Genomic DNA, 25,054 nt, shown 5'->3' on the forward strand with positions numbered 1-25,054 from the left:
GAGAATCTCTAAACACAATGTGAGCATGGAGCTCTAGGGCAGCTGTGCTCTTTCTGTTTCATGCACAGGAAGGCCATGGGCCTGAGAAGTGGTGAGGTGTCCACACAAATCAGGGGCTGTAATTCAGTTTTCTATTTAGAAAGCTCTGAGACAATGGTTCCCCGTGCTCCACTAGCAAAATAGTAGAAATTATAAGTTTTTCCAGGAGAATGATCCAAAAGGTAAGTAAGTCAATGGCCACCCCTTGCCATGAATCTTGTAGCTTTGGGATTACTGCTTGGAACAGAGTGAAAACATTTGATTTAGGACTGAGATGTTGTAGAAACTTTCAGGAGCAAGCAGAGGCAATAATTCCATGACAGAGCACACTGCTGCTCAAAGGAGAGATCTGAACTTCTAGCCTCTCCACTGCCCCGAGAGAGCCTGGTGCAACAGAGACCTTGCTTGTTTGTAGCAGAACTCTACGCAATGGCACTTCTCAATAGCAAAAGCTATCCAGCTCCATTCAAGACAAGGTCTTCAGTAAGCAAGATGGCTGGATGGAGAGGAGAGAGCCTGCAGATAGAAAGGAAAGGTACCAAAAGATTGTGGTAAGATGTATTAGCTTGCTAGCTGGGTTGTGAGGTGTCCTTCATGCGTTACTGAGTGCAGCAGTGGTTGCCATCTGGCCCACCTTCATCATCTTAATGATCCTCACTGAGACAGCTGTGAAGGGTCAAGGATCCCTGTTCGAGGGACAAGTACTTGGGCAGAAACTGGCCTGAGGAAATCTATGGCCTACTTTTATACTTCGGTATGGTTCCAATACTCCCTTCACCAGCACTGTTAGACCAGTGTTTCAGGGCATCCAGAGATTCTGCAGCCCGTTGACCAGCAGGATCCAGGTTGGAATGCCAGCATTAAATAACTACAGCTGCTTGGACAGACAGTGCAAAATGTGATAGAATCGAGCTCCTTCCAATAGTGGCAGCTGGGCTGGTTGGGAGCAGTGGGCATGAAAGCAGCTTAAGAGGTTCAGATTTGGTGCGTGCAAAGAAATGTGCACCAGGAGTGTGGTGCAGCAAGAGGGCACGTGGCCAAAGAGGGCTGAGATCTCCAGAATGCACCCATGCTAAGCCATGGTTGGTAAAACATTAGAGATGATCTTGGAGTTAACTGAGAAGGGACCTCATTCCCACATCTGAAGGGCAGGGAGGAGACTTTCACCTACCCTTGTCCTCAATGGCATGACTGGAACAGACTTGCCAGCCTGAGAAGTTGTGTACTTGAGTGCTGAGAAGAGAGCCAGGCCTGGAATGTACCTGATTATAGCTGATAAGTGAGGTTTGTTACAGAAAAGCAGGTCTATCTGTCTCTTTGCTCCTGAGGGGACAAGCTCTTCAGCAAAAAAAATGAGCAGGAATGGCTGGGGGATTTTAATGGAGTTAACTGAAATTTCCACTGGGGAGTTTAAGTGTTGGCATTTAGCTGAAGAGGAGAAAACATCTAGTTTTCTTCTGGGAGAAAAAGCACAAGCACACACAGACACACACACAAAAAAAGCAACAACAAAAACACCAAACAAGCCAACCAAGAAAACAGCATTTTCTGAGTGGAAGGAAGCAGCTCCTATGACATGGGACTCTGGTCTGTTGGGGCTGTGGCAGATGGACTAATGCTCTCCGTTAGTGGAGGACAGCCTGATACTTCGAGGAGCTCTTGGTATCTCAGAGGAGTGATTATGTGCACATAGGCCACGTAACATCAGTTCTCTACTTGCACAGAACATATTCTAATCTAGAGTTTGTGAGGGCCGATGTGGTTCCAGTCCTGTTCCAGTCCCTAGAGCAAGAGGAATGGGTGCATCTCAGTCATTACAGCTGGAAGGTCCTTCTATCAGAAACAGCACTGCCTTTACCTCCCTGCTGGGAGAGGGACTCCCATGCTTTGCTTAGTGGGCCACGGCCCATTTTATGGAGGCACAGCAAACCCCAATTAGTTCTGGAAGCAGCACACGCAGCATTGAACTCACTGCTGTTTTGCTCCCCGAGGCAACAGTAGGGAAACCAGGCTTGCAAATGGGCTGTTCCCTGGGTGGGCACTGAGTATGCAGCCGTGGTGGCCAAAGAGCCATTTTCAAATGGGTTTTGCTGCTGATATCAAGCTGTGCTGTCCTTGCTTCCTGACAGTTGTCCAGGTTGATCAGGTTGTCCAGGGTGATGCTGAAGCTGTCCGTGAGAGCTGCATGGCTCCAGGACTGGCATGTTCACCCTCCCACAGCCATTAGTCTCCTTTTCTCTTGCCTGGGTATGAAACCCTTCCTCAAAATCTCCTGTCATCTGGTCTGCAACGGGAAACAGGCAGAGCAGAGGGGCTGCTTAGTTGTTGGATAGACATCTTACTGGGAGGCAGATTCAGGTGCAGATGAGGTATCAGCAAATTGCACCAAACCTCTATATTGGACAGCATCATCCAACAGGAGCTGTGTTATTGCAGATGCTCCTTTTCTGCAGAATGGTGCCCACCCCTGCCCAGTGCTGGCCCAGCAATTCCCTACCCTCTGGCTCCCTGCTCCCAGGGCTGTGCTTTATTAGCATCCTGATAAGGCGAGAGTTCATTGCTGAGTCTTAAGAAATCGGCAGAAATGCCAACCCTTCATGCAAGAGTAAAAATAGCCCTAATAATTTAGGCAATTAGTTAATTAGCCTCATTTATTTGAAAGCACCGAGTGGCGTGGGAAGATTTTGCCTCTGTTTTTGTTAAGCTTTTTTCCATTCGCTTTGTTTGCTTCTCCCTTGCCGTTTTCTCTGCTCCCTGACATAGATACAGCCACCCAAGATGATTTAAAGTGGTGTATGCACACCAGAACAGGATGCTGCATGGAGTAGGGGCAGTGCTGCAGGGATGTGCAGGAGTTCTGGCACCAAGCTCACTGCATTATCATCTCATCTAAGGAAGCAGGTGGCTTCTTTCCATGTTGCCCATTCCCTGACCCACGTATGTCTCTTCATCACAGGTAAATGATGTGACACATTCAGGATGACTCATGTTTCTAAACATCTGTGAGCTGGTCACTGGCTGGGATAAAGCTGCACTCAGCATCTTTTGGCACTGAGATTTCACTTTTTAGGGCTTTTTCCATCTCACATAAGAGCCTTACCAATCAAAGGTGGCTTGCAGTCCAAGAGGAGCACATTTGTGGCATCCTCTGCTTGAACCCTGCTCAGCATATTGGTCCTTATCTAGTGCTCAGACTAAAATGGACAGGGAAAAGAGTCATAGAATCATAGAATCAACAGAGTCAAGATAAAACAGGCATTTGTAGGGGGAAGCAGGGGTGCTACAATAGCACAAGGGTGGAGGTGAGGCTGCTCCTTGCCCAGCATCCCTGTGCCAGCCCTCTCCCAGGCAGGCGCTGCCATCGGAGCGGGACGAAGTGGTAATGCTCTCCCAGGTAACTGTCACACTTAATCCCAGGAACAAGCACAAGCAGATGCTTGAAAAGAGCTTGACAGCCTGAATGGCTCAGAATTCAATTTTTAAGGCAGGGTGCTCTGTGTTAAGCAGGGAAAAAGAGAGATTTGTGCTGCTGAAGGAGCAAGAGGCAGAGAAGTGTGGAAATCAGCCCTGCGAGCCAGACCCTGTGCCCAATGGAAGAGATTCTCTGTGCTCACCTGAGAAGGAGAGTGCTTTGGTTGGATTGCTGTTGCATGGAGGACATCGAGGGAGGCATTATATCTCCAGATCCTGTACCCTGCTCAGATCCTGCCCCCCAGCATCTCTCTGGGTCTGTCCACACCGAGATCTCATAGCAAGCAGGACATCCATGTAGATGGATGGATGGTGGCATCCATCTCCATCCTGGCAGAGGCACGAGCTGCAGTCTTACATGTTGCTGAGTATTTGGGGCCTCGCTAGGATACAAACCAGGGCAATTTTGTTGTGGTTCAGCAGGCTCAGCCATCATTAGAGGTGAGAACTGTCTGCTTAAATATCACACCAGGCCTGCTCCAGTCCTCCTCCACCAGGTCTGGGACAGCTGGTGGTTGGCTCCCACTGCCCTCCCCCATCTAACACGAGTTGCATCTCCCATGCGTTATTCACAGGGGGAGCTGAATGAAACGTCTTCCTGATTTATTTCTAAAGATATTAGATCTTCTCACGTTGTTCATCTTCTCCAGAAATGACAGCTCCCAGGCACCTGGGGATAAATGGTGCCTTGGAACAATTCCGTTGTTTCTATTCCAGGCAACAGGAATTCCTCAGATCTTGACATCAGTCCCCAAACCCTGGCGTGTTAGCATAACCTCCAGACAGCTCTGAGTTTCTTGACCCAGAAAAAGGACAGGATTTATTGTGGACCCTGGCAGAGTGGTGTCCTTGTGGCTCTGCCCTGCTGGCGTGCCGCGTCCTCTGCTCCTCCTGCAAAACCAGCTGGAATCTTCTTGTCGAAACAGTTCTCCGTCAGCAAATGCCACATCCACGGAAGGGGCTTTTGTGTGTGAAATCAAATCAATGTTGATTAATTTTCATTTTGGAAAGGAGGACAAAAAAGACCTGTTAAAAATGTCAAGATGCCTTCTTTCTCGTTCCTGCAAGAAGAGCTTCAATTTTTTATCTCTTAATGACCTTTTGTTTGAAGCCTTTGTCTGTTATAAGAAGCATTCAAGAAGAGATGAAGCAAAATGAAGTGTTAAATATCTTTTCAAGTGAAATTTGACCATTCCCATGACTTGATTTGTTGATTTTTTTTTTTTTAACCACAAAGGGAGGAATTACATTTCTTTTGTCTCCAAATTTGTTGCCCCGTGGAGCTCACAGCAATGGGTGGAAGCTGGAGAAGGTGACTCAGATGCACAGGACAACGGTGCAAAGCATTCACTGCTCAGTTTTAGGGTTGGTTTCACACCCGAGGAGTTTCTTATCCCTATTTCTTCCAGTGTTAGTAGAAAGTGTGATAGAAGGAAGGAAAGGAGAAAGGAGTTACTGAAGAGATCTGAGCGTTTCTACTTTCCACTTGAAAGAAGCAGGGTTGAGCTGGATAACATTCTTTCAGCTTAAAAAATAATAGTAGAATAAAACCTGGGGAAAAATTTGGCTGAAGGGAAAATGTAAACTGTCCGCATTAAAACAGCCTGAGGGACAGGCAGCTCTTCTGAACATTTCTCCTCCTCATCCTCATGAGATTCCCTTAGCATGACGCAGTCCTGCTGCCGCCCCGAACTGCACTGAGGTAAAGCTGGAATAACACACAGTGTGCTGCTGGAATAACGAGCCCACATGGACAGTGATCACCTCCAGAGCTGGAACGTTGCCCGTCAGCGGGGCATGAGCATTGCTTGCGTGCTTAATGAAATCTCCTGTCTTAATTGAGGCTATGAGGGACAGTTTCAAAGTCATCAAGCCTCCATTAAATCCGCCTCTCTTTGCGTTGCGCGGAGCAGAGCTCTCCTTCTCCAGCTTGCTGTTGGCTCTCCTGGCACTGCATCCCCACATACGTCTCTCGCTGGAATTCCTTCTCCCAGCCTGCAGCACTCGTCTGTCTCCAACAAGTCGTGGCCGAGCCCAAGGAACGCATTAGCTGCCTGACCTAGTTCCAGCCAGGTGTGAAGAGATGCGGTGGCTCTGGCTCCGCTCCACCCTTCCCGACCATGTGAGGAGAGGCAGAAGGCTTCTGCTCTCTCCACCAGTTTGCATCGTTCAAGTCTACTAAGAAACAAAAATAACTCGCACAAAAACCCCAACAGGGATAGGAGTGGTGAGAGGATAGATAGGAGAGAGCCATTTATGGGGAAAGCCAAGCAGGTTAAAAGACATTTGCTAGGCTGAACGAAAGAAAGCCCTTCAATTAGCTGTCTGCCCCAGGAGCCAAGCAGGAAGAGATAAAAGCTGAGATGCCCTTGCAGGTGCAAGGGGAAATTGCTGACCTCGAGCTGGCAAGTGGGCTGGAAGCTGGGCATCCTCATCACAGGGGCTCAGCACGTGGTGCAAGGTGGTACTGCAATAGGGGACCTTCCCTCTTTTCCCAGCTTTTCCCTTCCTGTGCTTTCTCTGAGGACTTTTGCATTCCTCAATCAGTGCACGAAAGATACAGTGCTCATTTCTAGAGCACATGCTTGGGAGACAGTGGGGCTGCTGTGCAGATCATGGGGGGCTCACCACCTCTGAACCTCATTCTCCAGAGCCCACCCCAATCCTGCACCTCCCATTTATCCATCTCCCTGCCAGCATTTTGGGGCATTTGTCACCATTTTGAGTAGCAAACAGGGCATCTGGGAAGGGAAGGAGCAGCTGTTCTGCCTCCTTGGGCTTGGAGCACCCGCTCCTCACACTCACACACACTCCCCTCACCTAACAAACAATTATTTAACAAAGTATGCAAATAGTATAATTACTGTTATTTGTTTAGCTGTTATAAGCGCTTGAAATGTAAATGTCAACTTTGGGATTTTTGCAGGGTACGTGTGTGCTGTTGTTGGCCTTTCTCTCTCTCTCTCTCTCATGTTCTCCCTGGATTACAATTTGATGAATTTCTCCTCATCCTAGGGAAATAAAAAAAAAAAATAGAGCTAATGTGATTTCTCTGCGATTACAGCAGAAGACGCTGAAGAGGGGATTACTCACAGTAACTTCTCTTAGCAGCTCTGAGTGGGAGGCAGGATTCGTTACACTGAGCAGAGAAATAGAGGGAGCTTCGTGCCATTGGCTGCATGATGCTCATGGTGGTACCAGGGTTTCCCTCCTGGGAGGGGACAGCAGTGCTGGGACGTCTGCAGAGGGTTTGCAGGGTCCTGCTGCAATTTGCTGTGCAGGCTGAAATATGGTTTTCTAGGAGGTGATGTTTTCTTTATGGTCAGCTGGAGGAATGGAGGTCACCTCATGGCTGCCCTGGTGTGGGTTTACCCCGAACCCTGTAGTGCTCAGCAAAGGATATCCCACTGTCATCCATTTTGGCTGAGATGTTGCCGTGAATGGAACACTGAGATGCTCATCCTCACACCACAGTTCAAGCAGTTGATCCAGAGTTCATTACCATCACCAATGCAGAGCTCAGGCTCAGTGCTAATGCAGGTTTTTCAAAACCAGTCTCAGCTACTGATCCATACTGGGAATGCTGTTACATGCAGGATGGGGCCCACGTGACTGCAGCACCTCTGCTGCTGGCTCACAGAATCTCAAAACCACCAGGGAGGGACCCAGCCATCCCCAGGCTTGAAACCTTCTCCAGTTGCACAGCTCCATTATGAATCCCATTGGATGCATCAACTGGAAGCAGGCCTGGCACCAGCTTATTGTTCACTTGGCTCTAATGCCAGCCAAGACATTGGAGCAAAAATGGGAAGGCTGCATTGCTGCCCTGCACCCATCCAGCAGCCCCTCTCTGTGGACCTCATGGTTTTCAGGGGAGTCCCAGGGCAGCAAGGGGATGAAAGATTTCCACCCCCAGTGGCAACCAAGGGAGCTGTGCAGGACGGGGTGGTGAACATAGAGATGATTTTGAGGCACTGTGGTAAGTTTATAGAACAAACTTCCAGTGCTCTGCTCCCAGTGCAGGTACTTGCAACCTTAGACAGTGCCATCAGCTCCCAAACTCTTGCCCCGAGCAGTTGGACCATGGGGTGGAACCAGCAAGCTACTTTTCTCTTAATTACAAACACAATAATCCAGTGACCTTCAGCAGATTTCATAGCCCAGCAGGCTCATGTAATTGAAGCTGGTGATGATTTGTCATGGCTCTAGGCTCTCCCTATCTATTTTACTCCCTTTTTCTCCCTCAGTCTCTTATTCCCTGTTTCTCTTTCCTTCCCCATCATCTCATCACCCCATGCCTTACTTTCAGCCAAAGCCCTCCCCAGCACAAGGCACCTCCAGATCTGTTCACCTCCAAGGGATTTAGGGTTTGCCTGCTGCAGTACTTTCTCTGCATCCATTATCCAACACAGTCTCTCTTCCCTGACCAGGAATCCTCCACCTACCAGAAAATTCCAGCTCTAGGACTGATCATAAATAATAGGTTGTTGCTGTCAATATCCCCACAGCAGACTGAGCTCCAATTCCCAACTTCTCACCCCCATCAGGTGAAAGTTGATGCAACATTATCATTTTTATTTAAATTCCCTAGTAGGTGGCAGGTTCAATGCTATTAACATATTTCAATTCAAGCCATTCTTATTTTAATTAGCCTTAAGTAATTAGTTCTAATTCATCGCCATTTTTTGCTCCGCATATTTTGGGTTATTTACTTCCCCTGCTAAGTAACAATTTGATGTAATTATGTGCTACTCATTCTTTCTATTTACATATGCTCACTCACTCAGATTTCCTCGTTGAAATTTCAGCAGATCCTTTGAATTCCCTTTTTAATTGTTTTCTGAGTTGTCAGTGGTGTGGAAATTGTGGGATGGTAAAAGAATTGATTCTTTTCTGTGGACGGCCCTGGTGCCAAAGGCAGCAACAACTCGTGGGAGCACCTGGGCTGGCAATAGGCTGCTGTTGGCAGGGAAGGTTCATTGCCAGGCTTTGTTTCTGGGAGGATGGATTCACATATGAAAGGAGTTTGGGAACCACATCCAACTCTCTCTGTCTTTCTCCTGGGCTGCGTTAGCCCCGATGCCAAAGGAGCCAGTCGTTGTTGCCATTCCCATTTGCTTTCCTTGCATAGCCAAAGATGTTTGCAAATGGCCTGGATTTCCAGAAGAGCTGTACTTCCATCCCTAAAAGAGCAACTTCTAAAATGCTGTGTGTTTTTTTGTCGTTGTTGTTTTGAGTATTTTGAGCAAATGCGTTGCATCTACATACCTCAGTTTCTTATCTGGAATGTACTTTTATCTTGGCAACCATTATCATAAGTCCTCCCAAGAACCATATTTTTGTCTTCAGCCTCTTTGCTCAAAGATTGCCCTTCTCTTAGCACCTTCTCCATAGCTGGGATTCTCAGAGGATCACAGTTCACGCATCTAATGCTTTTTTCTGATCATCTGCTCTAAAACCACCTCTTTCACTCCCTTAAAGCTTGGTTCTGAGCCTTACTTAACGTGCCTTCCTATAAAAGTAGGAACACAGATTTTGTGTTCATGCAGAGCATGTGCATACGTGTGTGTTTATTCCTAGCAACTTTTAAGTGCGTTATCCAACTCCAGCCAAACCTGACAGGGAAAAGCCATATCAAGAATAGCAAGTTCCCTGAAGGTTTGAACAGACAGGCAGAGGTAGAAGAGAGATGCCCTACTTCTACTGAGGAAAAGCCATCGTGTTATGCTGAGCCTTTACTGGATGCTGGAGAATCCATTTGGGAGAGCACCACTTTCACCAGCACACAGCTTCTCCAACAACCACTTCAGCCAAGCTCAAGGCAAGCAGGATTTCCTGCTTCTGGTACTTTTGGAACTGCTTTTTTTTCCCCCCCAGGTTGCTTTCCTGCTAAATTCTTATCAGCCCTTGGAATCCATGTACCATTAGCAAATGCTGCTCGCCTCATGAATATGCACGTTCACAATGCATAGCATTGGCTTAACTGCTCCCATTGAAGTTGATAATAAAACTCCTGCTGACTTCAAAGAGAACAGAGTCAGGCAGTACCAAGCGCTTTGGAAAATCCCACCCCTGGTTGTTACTTTATTTTTAACACGTCTGCTCAGGAGCTGTGCGTTGGAGCTAAATGCTCAAGAACGAGGAAAGAGGAGGAAAAAAGAGATCAAACAGGCGAAAATGAGAACCTGGATTCTGAAGTGAATATCTCCCTGGATCTGAAGCTTACAGAGGAGCAATCCTCCTTTTGTGCCAGGGTCACGAGCTGCTGTCTCGAGGCGTGTGGGAGCACCTCAAAGTGCTGCCTTCCATGGTCTGCTCATGGAGGTCACTGGAACAACACAGTGCCTGGACAAGGCAAGGCCTGGGGCCTTCTTGAAGTCTACCAAAGCCCACAGGTTGCATGGTGGAATTGCTCCTCTAATTTCCGTTCCAACACTGGCAGAATGCTGTTGTTGGACATAGGTTTGGGTGGCCCTGTGTGGAACTGAGGGTTGGACTCAATGGTCCTCACGGGTCCCATCCAACTCAGGATATTCAGCGAGCAGCACATGTTGAAACCACTCGTGTGCTTGGATTTAAACTGGGCAGAACTCCTGTGTATTTACCTGCCATGCTGAATCAGGGCACATTCTCCTTGCAGGGACTTTGTGTTTTAGTGCTAGCTATTTTGGTATCATCTTCTAAGATTATTTCCAGTGGAGAAAACACAATACTTTCCATTCCAGCAGTATTTTTGGTAACAGTTACTATTTCCTGACAATGTGTCTATATTTTAGGACAAAACCAAATTACATGTTGGAAGCTCCTTTCCCTACTGCAGTTCTTCCAGCACTACTCACAAGTCAGTAACATCAAAACCATAATCTGGAAGAGGCACAATAGAAGCTACATTAAGTTATATACAGATTTGCCATCCAATTGCATGCCATAGCCACTTGATCACGTTGTATTATCAATCCGTTTCGGCTGCACATTTGAAAAACAGTTGCTTCTTTCTCGATGGCTGACTTTTTAATTCAGATCTTGGAAGAGTTTTATCTATGATTTTTGTATGGGGAGAGAAGCAGAATCTCCCTACTTCACCACGTTGATGCAATGTGATTTTGTAGGTGCAAGGTTTTGTGATGAAGGGTGTTGGCTAAAGGGCCTCTCACTGTTACTTATGTCAATTATTTTTCTGATTTTTTTTCCCCTGTTATTATCTGTTCCTTGAAATGGAGTCTATAAGAATCTCATGCCCAATTTATTACTATTATTTTTTTTTAAACAGTTCATTTTCCCATGCTCAATACCTTGATCAAACCCTGCACTGGTATAATTAACTCCATTTGATGAAGTGCAAGACCTCACATTACCTTATCTGAGGGATTTCTCTTGAGGGCACACTTAGTTGTGATACAAGCTAAGGAGATGGAAAGAATCCCAAGTTGGATTTTTTTTTTTTTTTTTTTTTTTAAACAAGTAATCCTTAACCTCCATCCCAGATATCCATTATTCTGGACAGTGCTTTTAATTTAAGTATGATATAACATGCTTGGTAAGTTGTATTATTTAAAAAATAGGACTAAAAAGAATTACGATCAGGATTTTTTTTCCCCTTCCAAGCACCAAAGAGATCTTGATAAGTTGTAGAGTGAACCCATAGAATAAATAAAATCAAGAACAAACAAACTCAAGCAAATGTTACAACATCTACCTAGCTGGAAACTGCATACTTTGTTCTAGATGACAGTTTCATTCTGAAACTTAAATAAAGCATCCTATGAATGAAACTTTTTCACAAATTAAGCCTGTCGCAGAAGGTTGTTTTCTTAGTAAGAGATTGCAGTTTTTGTTTCAAGCTTCCAAAGTTACCATTACATGCAATCATTACTTTTTTTGGAATACCTTTTATCTGCCCCTACACTGGTTAATTCATGGACATCTAAAGAAAAGAACCGAAGCAAGATGGCATCAGAGATATGGAAATAGAGCATCTGGGAAAAATGGGGTGGTTTTTCCAACATTCCCCTTGAAATTATTTTTTTTCCTGCAGGATGAACAGATGCAGTAAAAACAGACAGCTTTACCTGCAGTCTTTTTGGGGGGGAGATGAAACAAGTGAATCATCTAACCAAGCATTATTTTATTTGGCTAAGATATTTATAGCATTTCTAAATATAAAGCCAGGCCCAGACAAAAGGCAATGTTCAGGAGGAATGACCGCTCTACAGTCAGATGCTTTTACTGTACCCAGAAATTTGTGAACTCCTCTTTCCTTACTGGCTGCCATTTGCTGTGCATTGGGGGGAGGTTTAAATCAGACTACAGCTCTGATCTGTAATATTTTGGTTGGATTCTATGAGCTGAAGACATACTTGCTTATGAAGTTATGCTCTGTCCCCTATATGAATAACAACAACGTACTTCACAACTTAAGTCTGCTTTTCTCCTTGTCTTGTGGTACAAGTTCTCAAATGGATACTTGCAAAGCCTATAAAAATCTAGCAGTGGTATGACACAAGAATTTGTAGCTTACAGGAAATAGAGAGATTTTGACATTTGTTTGCATTTTAAATAGAATGATATATATTCAATTTAAAAACGTATTTCAAGTTAATTCCAATGGCATTCAGATATTAATGTTTGAAGATTTTATTTTGGATTACAAGTGGAACTGAAAAATTCTTCTTAAGCCTCAAAATGCAAAGTTCAGTGTATTCAAATACTCCTAATTCCTTTAAAACACGGCTTTGTCAGCACTCATTGATGCCAGGAGAAATGTTAGATTTACTTGAGCACAGTTTCTGGTGGGGAAGTACCATTGCACCTCACCACCACTGCCTGGAAGGCCAACTGGTGCCCAGCTTTGCCAGCAGTTAAATACCTTTTAGCTCTTTGAGCACTACCATGATAATACAGTATTGGTTTTTTTTTGTCATTCTGTTTCCTACTAAGCTGTGTATTCCCATTTAAATACTTCTGAATTATTTCCATGTTTTTGTTCACATCCATGAGCTCCTCATAAGAAAGCAAGCTGAACTCTTTTACCTTACTGCCCCTTCCACAGGAATCTCTTTTGGCCATTTTTGGGTCGGTTTTTTTTTTCCCTTCTTCCCTTGACAATACATTGAGGTTCCTGTTGGACTTCTTAGTATTCTGTCCTGCATTTGGTTTGCAGTTTTCACCTTTTGAGGCTGAAGCCTTTGTGCTTCTTTATCAAGGGAGGAAGTTCTTTGTAGCTCTATTTTCTTTACATTGTTAGCGATTCCAAGCACTTCCCTGAAATCAGAGCTTTTTCTGCTTCTCGTAGGATAACATCATGAGTAATCCTGAGTCATTTGATTTCATATATTCTAAAATATCTTCTCTGAGATGGTCACGCTGACATTTGGGTTCTCCATCAACATAGTGTTTAATACTGACTCTAATGCTGTGTTTTCCCTGCTTTCCAGTGCACAGTCTGAACCAGAAATATACCATCATCTGAATGTTTTTGATCAAATATTTAAATGCTGGTATGTAAGATGATTATTGACTTTTCAATTAGATGATGGAGTCTCCTGCTGAAATAAGTTTTCCTTACATATTCACCGGCTGTATTTAAGAACTAGCATTTGGCTAGCACTTTCCAGTGCTTAAAATAGAAAGCTGTCTCACATGCTGTCTTTCCTTAGGAGATCACCAACACTTTTCAGTAACATCAGCCTGTTTTTAGAGATGGGAAAACTGAGGCACAGCTGTAGAAACTTGTCCCAGGTCACTCAATGACTGAAGCAGGCAGAGAAAGAGAAACTAAGCCAAAGAGAAACCAAGCCACAAGTGCTGGACTGCAGCCTTCCTGGACTGCCTGTCCTTTAAGTAAATCTGCTCCATTTACAGGAGCCTAATTATATCTCCAGGCTCTAAGAAGTGTGTGATGTGCATATGTACGTGTATCCAAACAGGGAGATAGCTGCATGGCCCCACATGTCTGCATTAACTTTTGCTATAGCTCAGTGAACCAAGTCTTGCTCAGTCTTGAACACATTCCCATGAGCACCATCAACATTCCCTTAAATAAGTATGATCCATCTTGATTTTCTGCATGAGTCAGGAAAAAGCCTTGTTTCTCTTGGCAGGTGAAAGCCAATTGCTATAGAGAACTGACATCTCCACAGTGTTTCCCTAAGGAGCCACTTGCCTTTCAGTTGTTAGCTTTCTGTCATCAGCTGCATTCTGCATCTCTCTAGCATTAGTACACCCAGGAAAGATCACAAGGTTCTCTTCTTAATCAAAGTCCACTGCTCTGGATAGTCAAAAAACCTTTATCTCTGTCTTCATCCTCATGAATTTTATTCCCATTCTTCTTGCATGTTTGTTGGCTTTGGAGAAGAGCTCTGATAAGCTCTTAGTAGTTTAACTGCCTTCTCAGAGCCACTTCCAAACATTTCCTTTAGAAAGCTATTTACGGGTATGTAATGCTATAGTGTGATGGAAAGCACAGCAATAATAGCTAGGTGGCAAAGCCCCAGGCTACAGCAAGCAAGGACAAACCCAAACACAGCAACCACAAACAAAGGAATACAAATTTGCTTACCTTCAGAAGACCACAGGTAGGCAGGGATCCCCAGGGAAACACCTTTACTTCCATGCCAACCCTTAAATGAGGTCTGGGAAGGGGTGGATCCTGGCTCCACCCTTCTGGTCAGCTGCATTGCATACACCTGAGCACCCCTGGGTTGGCTCTGTTTTCCTACAGGTGCTCAATCACTGTGTCAGACTGTAACTTAGTATTTCTGCTGCAGGGTGGTAGTCTGGTAATGTCTCCTATTTATTCCCCTACTTCCATTTCATTTTGTTCTGCTGGTCTTTGAAGTTGCAACGTCTGGGTTTGCTGTAGAGTTCCTGCAGTCCTGTGGAGATCCAGGGAGGTTTGGGGACAATGGCTCTGAGAAAGGTATAGATTTTACTTTACTGAAGGGACTGAAAATTGGCCCCCACGACAGTTTTGGCAATAATAGTCTCATTTGTTTCAGGAAGACTGATAGCAGAATACCCCCATGAGTACAACGGAACTATTTTTAGTTAGATTAGCAATGGGAGCTGGACAGGTAACAGCTAAAACCATCCTTGTCTCCATATTGTTTTGATACGTTAGAAGGCCTTTCAACCACACCGGTTCTACCATGCCCTGCTCACTCACATAACTGCCCGCTTTTTTGTCACTGCAGTTGATTATCAGTGATACTTGCCCATGGCAAAACTGAGAAGGGAGCTGTTTCTAAACAAAATAGCTCTCAAGGTTGGAACTAAATCCAAAAATTGTGAGGCACGGCTGCTCGGAACTGGGAAGATGGGTGGAAGGATGCATCTGTTTTTTCAGAACTTGGTTGTTGATTTTTGCGTGCTTGGGATTACTAATCTCAGAGAAGTCCAAATTTAGCAGAGGGAAGGGTCTGAAGGAGTACACTCAGCTGAGGGACTGGTCTTGCAACTTGCAAGGCAGCGTTTTGGAGGTGTTGGGTAATCTGTACCTTTTGCATGGCATAAATGAATTAGATGAGATGATCAGGCACCTGAGCGTCCCAGGTCTCAGTCAATCATTGAGGCCACCACAGCCTGTGCCTGTGGTGAGGAAGGAGAGCTCATCCATCATCCGTCCACTCATCCATCTCCTGTCTGCAGAGAGCTCTGCTTCTCTCATGTCTCCTCCCCTCAGGCACGGGCCGTGTGCCCCTACCCTACCACTGTTGTGACACTGCACTGCCACAGCTTGGGTTGCTCTCACTGCCTAAATCTAGTGATATAAAGGTTACGTGCCTAGGCTAAGTTCATCATCTAGAACTCCTCCATAGTGGTAGAGAAAGTTCAACACCTCCAGAATGTAATTCATCCCATCCAAAAATAGATGTTTAAGACAGGAAGAATGAATCACTCTCTGGGGGTTGGTGTGCGTTTCTGTTCACTGATGATAAAAGAAGTCTAGACAATTACCTTAACCTAGACATCCAGCTGTAAGACACCTTCAGCTGTGTGAGATCTAGCTGTGCTTTCAGGTCCCTGAAGACAGATTTCAAAACCCCTGTTCAAATGCGAAGTAGCTTTCTGATTTCCCTGCTGCTTTCAAGATGAAGTCACTTTTGACAATCAGACTTTCTTCGTCTCAGTGAGACACATATGGCAGTTTTACCATAACTGAATAGCTTTTTAATGAAGGGGTTTTTACCCTCAACCCCATCTGGGAATTGTCCGTGAGAAGTTGATGATGGTTTCAGGACTATTTCTTTCTATTACTGGCTGAATCATTGCCATCATTAAACATTGCTGTATAATTTCCTCACAAGGAATCTGTTCCACGTAGATAATATTCAAAATGTGGTCCCCGTTGGTTACTTTGATTGAATACATGCCACACCACATGTCTTCCATGAGCATAAGCACAACTCTCCAGCTGGTCAGTGTGAAACAGTCATGTTTGTGAGTTCATTTCTCATGCTCTGACATCTCTCATCCTCACTCCCAATGTCATATTTCCTCATTTTTACCTCTTTCTGAGCTCATTTTTTACAGCACTTGGGGAAAGTTAGACAGGGAAAGTCAAGGGATGATTGCAGAAGGGAAGGGAAAAGGCAATAGTGCAACAAGAGCGTAAAGCATGGAGTTCATCCAGGGAGCCCTGGAGGAGAACACTCCTTGCTTATGGTGGCTGTGCAGAAGAGAACGTCTCAGTTTACCTTGAAATATATTTGAAGATGCCATAGCTCTGATTTTTGCTTTTATATTATTATTCACCCTTGCCTGTCTTAAAAATTCAGTTGAACATGAAAGCGTAGCCTTCAAGGGAGATATTGACAGATTTTCACCATAATCATTAACAGAAAAGAAGTCCCTTTTCAAGATTCCTTATTTCCCCTTTCTGGGGCGCAGGCAGTAAGTTCAGATGAATCCTGAAATTGAATTTATTAACTTTCTTGCAAGTGCACGTGAATTTTCGAGTTGCCAGAAGTAATAATAACGATAGTCATAATAATTTGCCCAGTGATGCTACAGGCGTCTCTTGGCCTCTCCTGTCAAGACATCCACCCACTGCTGCTGGTGGGAGCTGAAGCGATGGATATGCTTCACTCTGGGAGTTCCCTGCTTCAGACCTCGCTGTGTCAGCTCCCAGCACAGCCTGCCAAGATTCAAGCAAATATTCAGGAAAAGGTTGAGGTATTCACTGAGCTTGAACTATTGTACAAGAAATACCCCGAAGCGAAAACAGAGCTATGAGACACCATCACACAGAGCTGCTTCCCCCACCCCGGCAGGCACCATGCCGTACCAGACAAACTCCTCCAGATAGGATCCAGGCAGAGATGTTTGCTTAACACAGCAGCTCTTTGAAAAGGCAAATAAATGGACAGTGAAGCTACACAGACATGTCACTGTGCAGCGATTTCCGTTTAGCATTTACGTTTAGTGCCAGGAAACCCTGACTCATGTATACGAAATCAGAAGGAAAGGAAGAAAGCAGTTGTTCATTATCAGAGCTTCGAATTGGGCATAGGGTGGAAATTAGCATTAAAAAGCACAGGAGGTTACAAAGAGAGGGGCTGGCCTTGGAAGTCCAGGAGGCTCAAAGACCACAGCTCTGCAACAAGGAGGTGTAGTGGGGCTTTACCCCACCAGCAGGCTTTGTCCATGGGATGTTCCCACTGGAGCTTAGTGTTAGTCATGGTGAGGCTCTTGCTCACTTAGAGGCGGGAGGAAAGCAGGTCCTGAATATTCTTGGAAGTCCTCCAAATTTACGTCAAGGCAATGGTGATTGAAGGCAAGGAAGGCAAGGAAGAAAAGCCTTTTAATAATTGTCAGAAATAAGAGAAATGAATGAGAGCAACCTCCAAGAGAAAGGAGCAACCTCAGATAGAAATCCCGAGGTCTGAAGATGAAAGCTCACATTTAATGGATACTTTGGCTCAAACTGAAGGAGCCCACAGCCCTTCAGCAGGGGGGTGCTCAGCTCCAGGGCTGAGCACAGCTGACTGCAAAGCCCTGCTCCATTTAACACCTGCTGTCCCCTTCCAGCCGGGTCAGAAGGATATCATCCTTCTTCCTCTAGCTATATCCTCTTGCAAAAGATGAGCATGTTCTGCCTTGAGCCCTGGCACCAGGACCCAGGGAGGGGCCTTACTGTTTATGGGTCAGGAGTGCATGGGAGTAGATGCTGTCACAGCAAATATTTTTGATGGTACCAGGAAGGAAGAAGCAGGTAGAGATGCTGCAGCATGTCGCTGAGGGCTTGGTTTCCACAGCAGCTCTTTGCATACAACCCTAAGAGCAACAAAAGGCAGCAAGAAGGCATGCCATCCCTGCTATTGTCTTCATCTGGAGCTGCCCAGCTGTGCTGTATAAATACCAATCCGTTTCCTTGCAGCTTGGTAATTCCAGTGCTCTTAAAATATGACAAGAGCTAATCTATCAGCATGGGGCAGAGCAGCTCGCAGTACTGGCAAAACATTCAGCAGCTACTCGGGGTCCACAGCATGAGGGCTGCTGTAACACTGGTCATGCAAAAGCCTGGGTTGGTGCATGGGTGTGCGTGGGATCAGGCGGATCTGCTGGGGTGCTCCTCACCCATGTGCCACCCCTGCCTCAGTGACAGCATGCAATCACAGCTGGTTTGCAGACCCAAACTTTGCTCTGGGGCATGGGAAGCTGCCCGGCAGGGCTCATCTCCACCCCTGTGCTGGCTAGGACAGCTTCAGAGAGTTGTTAACAAGCACTTGGTGGGAATGATTAAAATACCTGCTGTGCTGTTAAATGGTTTGGAGGCAGCTGTGTGAGAGAGATGGCTGCTGTCTTTGGAGGAGTCCTAAGGAAAGAGAAGAGAAGAAGGTTGATATGCAGTGGGAAACTGAGATGCTCCATCTGGCAGGAGGAGTGGTGATGTTGGCGGCTCCTGCGGGGATATGGGTTATCCCTGCCCTCTGGGAGCAGAGCAGAGGGGTGTGAAGGACAAGAGGAGGTCCTGGAGGAAGGCAGAGTCTTTCCACGGGGCTTTGGGCTCTGTGTGAAATGCAGCTCTCTGCAGAGCTTGCCTCTATGGGGAAGGCACAGAGACATGGGGTGGGGGAATGGGGCAGCACCACCTCACTGGGGCCAGCGAATGGGCACGACTGCACGGGGCACCTCACCTGAGCACGCACAGCCAGCGTCTCGGGAGGACGAGCTGTCTGTGCCAAAGTTATCATTTCCCCAAGATATCAATTAAATACCGAAACAAAAACAGTTTCCGCATGAGCAATTAACAAAGAGCTTCCTGCAGTCTCACAGCGGCCGGCTCCTCACGTTCCTTCCACGCTGTCGCTACCCTCGGCTGCCTCCCAGTTTTGATGGCAGTAGCACGAAGCCCACTGCTGAGGGGCTCAGTGCAGTGTGGGGAGTTATCAAATGCCCTGTTAGTGTCAGGGCTGCTGGAGCGTGGAGCTGGGAAGCGATAAATCAACTCTTCTTGTGAGAAAATGGGTTTCTAGGCTGAGGATGGAGGGAAAACAGGATTCCCCATGAGTTAGTTTCAGATTGAATTAACCAATTGGTTGGCCCTATATAGTTGTATGTATATATCTTCGCCACAGAGGACCTGGGCAATTCTAATGTGAGGTCACTGTATAGTGATTTTTCTTTCCTCTGTTTCTTTTTTTGTTCCAGCCAATGATTCAAAAAATCCCAGCTTTGCCATAAATACCTCCAGGGCAAGGAACAGCAGGATTTTGAGGGGAAGCCAGGAAAAAAGAAGATTGGTGGGACAGGGCGCAGGGGGCAAGTGGGGCAGGTGGGTGCAATGTGAGGAGTGGGAGCTGCCCGCTGCCCCTGGCCTTTACCCATGGCAGGACAGATCTCTCCAGCTGAAGTTCAGCAAATTGGACCTCCTCTCCCCCCCCCCCCCCTCCCTCTGTTGTAGGATGCTATTCGTCTAAGGATGCTATTCGTCTAAAGATTTCCTTTAATTTAGAGCTGTGTAGAGTTTGAAAAGCTCTTCAAGTTCACTTGGGCTGATGAATTGGTAATTGAGTGTACCTGGATGTCGGTGCCATTGGTGCCTCTCTCTGCATTTGTATCAGTCTGTGTTTGTTTTCCAGAGCTGTAAATCACTCGGAGCTTGGAGAGGCTTTTATCAAATCCTGCTAGGAGCCAGTCGCTTTCCCTTTCACAAACACATTGCTAATGCCACGTGGAACCCACTGGCTTTGCTGCTCATTTAAAAACAATGAGGATGTTAAATGAAAAAAAAATTCCTTAGCAACAGGGGGAAGGAGGAAGAACAGAATTGCTCTGATCTCTTCGGAGCTTGCTTCTTCAGTCTAATATCTGTCCCATTGATCTCCTAATATGCTCTGCTTTCAAAGCCTGATTTATTGCCCTCTGCTCTCTTATCTCCCTGCATGTCTCAGACCATGGGAGCATACGTTGTTTTCAGCTTTGCTGGCAACTGGGTTGGGTTGTCCCCTTCTCAGCTGCCAACCATTGACCTTCCCTCTGCAGCACCTGGCCCAGCCAGGGTAGGCACAGAGAATTAAACGCGCTGTTTAAGGGAGCCCTCCAGGTTTTTCAGCTTAAGTTCTCCACATTCTCCAACATGTCATGGAACCATTAAGGTTGGAAGAGAACACTAAGATCACCAATTCCAACCCCAGCCCTTTCCCACCATAACCACCAAGCCACACATCCCTCAGTGCCACAACTCCACAGCTCTGGAACACCTCCATGATGGTGACTCCCTGGGCAGCAGTGCCAGTGCTGCACCACTCTTTCTGAGAAATAATTTTTCTTCATATCCAACCTGACTCTCCCCTGGAGCAACTTAAAGCCATTGCTTCTCATCCCTGGTGTCCATTGCTCCACTGGCCTTAGGAGTTACCTGACCCACTCCATCAGCTGTAGAACCACATAACCCCAGGGTTGTATGACAGAAATAACAGTCCTCATTGGTAGTTCTTGGAGCCTTTTGGGTCCTTCATCCAACTGGGAGGTGAAACAGCACCACGTGGCCTGCACAGCCCACAAGCACAGCCTACGTTTTGAATGTAGATTGTTTGCAATGAGCTGTTACAGTGCTGTTTGCTCAGGGGAAAAATGGCAAGTTATTTCCATTAACAAATAACTGTGAGAACTTTGCAGTGTGTGTGTGAACATTTCATAAGCATAAAATGAGGTGAAGTTTGCCAAAGAGATTATTAATTATGAATTGTTCATTCAGCTCTAATTGCTTGGGTCTAGCTGTTGTTAGAAGGGCTGTGTGATGCCTTCGGAGTGTATTGGTAAGGTCAGATAAGTGTTGGTAGAAATGACTTCATGCTAAGTCAAGTTTTTTGCTTGGGTGTAATGGGAATCTACCTGCTTAGCTTTGCAAGAGAGTAAACGAAGCTGCCTGAGCTCTTCTTGTCACTGTGCAGCCCAGAGAGCTAATGGAGAGTGAGCTGTGCTTTATTGACTCCCACTTTCTTTGTAGAAGAAATAATTAAATTCACCTGCAGAATCCCCATCTTCTCATGCATAGCAGTGTGCAACTTCCCTGCAAACTAGATTAGAGATTACTCATGCCAGAATCACTGATGAGAAAGCACAAGGCAGGAGGGATCTGGCTTGGCTTCCAGGTCCCAGGTGGTATTTGCAGGATTTATGCATAGGAAAAGCATCACTGTTTTCCTTTTGGCCAGCCAAACTTTGTCTGGAAACCCAAAGGAAGAAGCAACAGGGAAACCCGCTGTCTGTCTTTGAACAGCATTTTCTGAAACGAAGCTGCACTTTAAAGCCTCACCAGCGTGGCTCTCACTTTACAGAATAGGTTCCCATCTCAAAAGTACGGGTTATTTGTTCTTACCGTAATATTCTCATCTGACATTCACTCTCCTGGAAACCACCAGCCCAACGTTCACCTACCTGCATTCAATTACCTGCCATTGTTCTTGTTCTGCTGTCCTCTCTCCAATTTAGAGATTATATTTCATAACTGACCTCCAACTACCTATTGCCTCCCCGTGACACTTCTCACCCTTTGTCTACCTGATTGATTAGTCCATTATGTTTTCCATTCTCCAGATGACTTACAGATTGCCCGGTATCTGTCACAGGCTTACTTTTCTTCTGCAATATTTATTCTTGGAGTTTTGCAACACCCTCCAGCTGCCATTCTCTCTTTGTTTGCTGTCCTCCACCTGCCTCTCTGGCTAATGCCTAGTTTGGAAAGAGAAGAAACCCATAGCAAGAAAGTCTCCTATTTGCTGTGAGTTCACACGTGCTGCTTAAAAACCACGCTTAAGACACGGCCATTTTTTCAGCAGGGCTCTTTATTTTCTCGGCATTATTTGGGGGTAATAAAATGTCACCAGATCAGATGGCAGTCGGTAGCACAGCTTGGGAGGCAGCTTTCTCCAGAAAACGTTCTCACCTGCACAAGTCAATGAAACAGCAACCAAGCAGGGAGCAAGGCTGGGTGTAAAGATGTGTGCATGTAGCAGGGCTCTGCCTCTGCTGGGGGACAGGGCTGGCAGTGTCCCAGATCCATCCATCTCCCTGAGCATGGCAGGGGTTGTCCAGCTCTGCTGCCACTCTTGGCTCATCCCAGCTCTGCCCATCACTCTGATGTTTAATTAACTGCCCTGCCCCCCTGGATCTCACGCTGAGTTTGGATTGTCTTTCTGAAATACTTCTCAGGTCACGTCTGAATGAGGATAGCAGGAGGGATAATAAAGTGCTTGTTGCTAATGTCACTCTTATTGTTATCGTGTTGATGATAATGAAACAAGGCACTGGGTGTTGTGCAGATGAGTCCTGTTGTGGTCAGTGTCACTTCTTGCTGCGCTGGTGGTCTCACATCAGAGCAAGCTGGAGGCTGACAGCAGTGATGAGGACAGGGAGCCCTGGCCAGCCAGGCACCCAGATCCAAGAACAACAAGGGGGTGAGAAGTCAGCAGTGAGGACAATAAAATGGCAATTAAGAATTAAAAGCACATCTGATTCCCATGTGAAAAGATGATTAAGCTTATTGAAATCTGCCCATGTAGCGTGGCTGGTGCTGGTGGTGGCTCTGCACTCCTCGAGGAGTTCTGTGCTGATATCCCTGCTGGTATCTGCCCCGTGCATGCCCAGAGCTATCTGTCTTCTGCATCCCAGTCAGTCCCCATTTGTCCCATTTCTTTAACTTCAGTCCTCCCAACATTTCTTACAGCCCCTCCTCTGCTAACAGATGGATTCCCTTTGCACTGTGATGTTGAGCAGCTGCTCTCAGTGCTGGGACCTTTCCATGGTCCTCTTCCCATACCCATCTGCTCCCTGCACTGCAGCAACTGGAGCAGCCATGCTGTCCCTGGGACAGCTTCATGTTACTCAACACTTTATACCCCCAATGAAATTTCCCCCTAACGTTTTCATTTCTGCCCTTGCAGTTCCAACACCAGTGCTGACCGTCCTGCAGGACCCCCAATGCTGTGCCCACTGTGCCCCGCAGCCCCCGCAGACACCAACTAGCAGACCTTCATGACTTCAGCAGGAGCCAGCAGCAACACACAGGCACAAAGGTAGGGAGCAACCTTCATACTTGCATGTCCAGAGTGAGAGAAGTAGACTGATGTGAGACAGCTGGGCATGGGGAAGAGGGATGGTGAGCTGGGTGCTGAGCATGGACCTTCCTGGAGGAACTACGAGTGAGCTGCAGCTTCCACACTGCTGAGGGTGTGCAAGCAGTGCAAGTTTATTATGGTTTTATATATATATTAGCTTGAATTCACATTCTCCTGTTCAGATTTAAGGGATGTAGAAAAAACACATTTTTTTTCCCCTGAATGAGAAGCTCAATGTGTTCCTCCATTCCAACTTCCACAAAATGGTTTTTTACAAAGCAGAAAAAAAGAAGAACGTCGGGTTCACCTTGGTGCTGTAATTTAGTTTTCTAAGCCCAGAGTTTGCCATGTGCTTCCTGTTGAAATGAGTGGCTGTGCTGGGCGCACTGAGAAGTATTCTTCCTCTTTCTCATCTCCACCTCAGCATTATGAAAAGGGTTTTCATCAGTTCATCGAGAGAAGGAGATAACTTTTGTATAAAAGTGCACAGTCGACAGGGTTGAGTTTTTGGATAGTGTATAATTTTTTTTTTTTTTTGCACTGTTATTATTTAAAATATGCTTTTTAAGAGGACAAAAGGGAACAGTTTAATGGAAACAAATTTTGACAGCAGAATGTGCAGCTGGATAAAAAAGATTATTCCTGTTATTGCTTGGGTAGACAAGTGAATTTGGAATTTGAGTACAAAAGGTGTTAAAAAGTGTTCTTAAACTTTTCTTCGGTGAGCTGTTGAGATTGAAAAGAATAATTTCAGGAGAAAAACTTTTCTCAGAGCCTCCATTTCCAGCATTGTCGAATCTATAGCAGTGGCCCTTTTCCCACAGCTATTATCATGTTTTCACCTTTTCTTCTTTTACCTCGTTTATCCTCTTTTGAAGAGAATGCAGTGCTGGTGAAAGGCGTGCTGGTCCATGGGTGGAATGGTAGTGCTGGGTGTATGGGCACTGCTGGAGGCCTTATGGGATGGAGAGGGAGCAGTCGTTGCTGGGAGGCAGGGACTGATGAGCAGCTTGGCTTTGGGGCTCATTGTTTGAAAGCACCTGCAAGTCTACAGCTCCCAAGGCTTGCTTTCAAAGTGACTGTTGGCCAATGAGGATGCAAAGATAAGCAGAGCATAGGCACTCAGGTCCCTTGGGTGGACACAGAAATGCCAGCAATGCAGGCAGATGGACAGCAGTGAGTGTCCTGCTGGAGCCAGACCCAGAGCCAGGCAACAAATTACAAATATGAATGCCAGAACAGCTTGGGACACAAAAGATAAAAGACAGTTGTGTTATTTGAACTGATAAGCCCTATGTCTTGAAGATGCCTGCATCACAGGCTCCTGCTGGGTCTTCACAATTGAGTGTTACACCTGCACCAAATTACCAAAGATGTAAAATGGGACTTGCAGAGAAAGCACCGTGCCTGCCAGAAAGCAGCAGAATAAGAGTTTGAGAACACTTGTGCTGAATAATTTGGGATTGGGCTCTGGGGACACTGAGATGCTGCTCCTGCAGGGCAGTGACTGCAGCTGCTGGTCTCAACCCCTTGTCTCCTTCTTCTGCCCAACCTCTGCATGGGACGGGTCAAATGCTGCCCAGCAGCATGAGCAGTATCTCCCCCTTCCTTGGCACTCATTGTCCCTTTTGTTTCTTTCTCAGAAGCCCTTTCACAAGCAAGAGAATATTTTCAAGGGTTGTAAAGTTTCATCTCAATGTGCATTTTCATGGCTATTCACTTTTGAGGAGATGGGGAGGTCGTTTACTCTAGTTGACCAGATGAAAGAAGCCTATGCTGGTAGCTATGTGGTATTGTGCAGAGGGTCAGAGGGCTGGAGAGGAGAATCCTCTGAGGCTGCCACCTCACTTCTTGCAGAGGCTGACAAGGAAGTGTTGCTGTTTAGTTTGGCTTTGTTCTTTTTCATGTTGTGTCGGGGCCCACTCAAACCAGCACGGACATCTTCAGCGTGGTAGCATCATGGCTCTAGCTGCAGTGACCTG

At 46.0% G+C, this 25,054-nt stretch overlaps 1 protein-coding gene across 1 annotated transcript in view; it reads left to right on the forward strand.

The window, feature by feature from the left end:
- Positions 1-25,054, forward strand: part of ELFN1 (extracellular leucine rich repeat and fibronectin type III domain containing 1) — a 67,665-nt gene that overhangs the window by 8,437 nt on the left and 34,174 nt on the right. The window contains exon 2 of the mRNA XM_042864051.1: positions 22,899-23,030. The gene's annotated coding sequence lies outside the window, so the exon portion shown is untranslated. The remainder of the gene's footprint in view (positions 1-22,898; positions 23,031-25,054) is intronic.

The sequence above is a fragment of the Lagopus leucura genome, unplaced genomic scaffold (genome assembly GCF_019238085.1).
Source record: "Lagopus leucura isolate 7727_CA_CO unplaced genomic scaffold, USGS_WTPT01 Super-Scaffold_760, whole genome shotgun sequence".
NCBI lineage: Eukaryota > Metazoa > Chordata > Aves > Galliformes > Phasianidae > Lagopus > Lagopus leucura.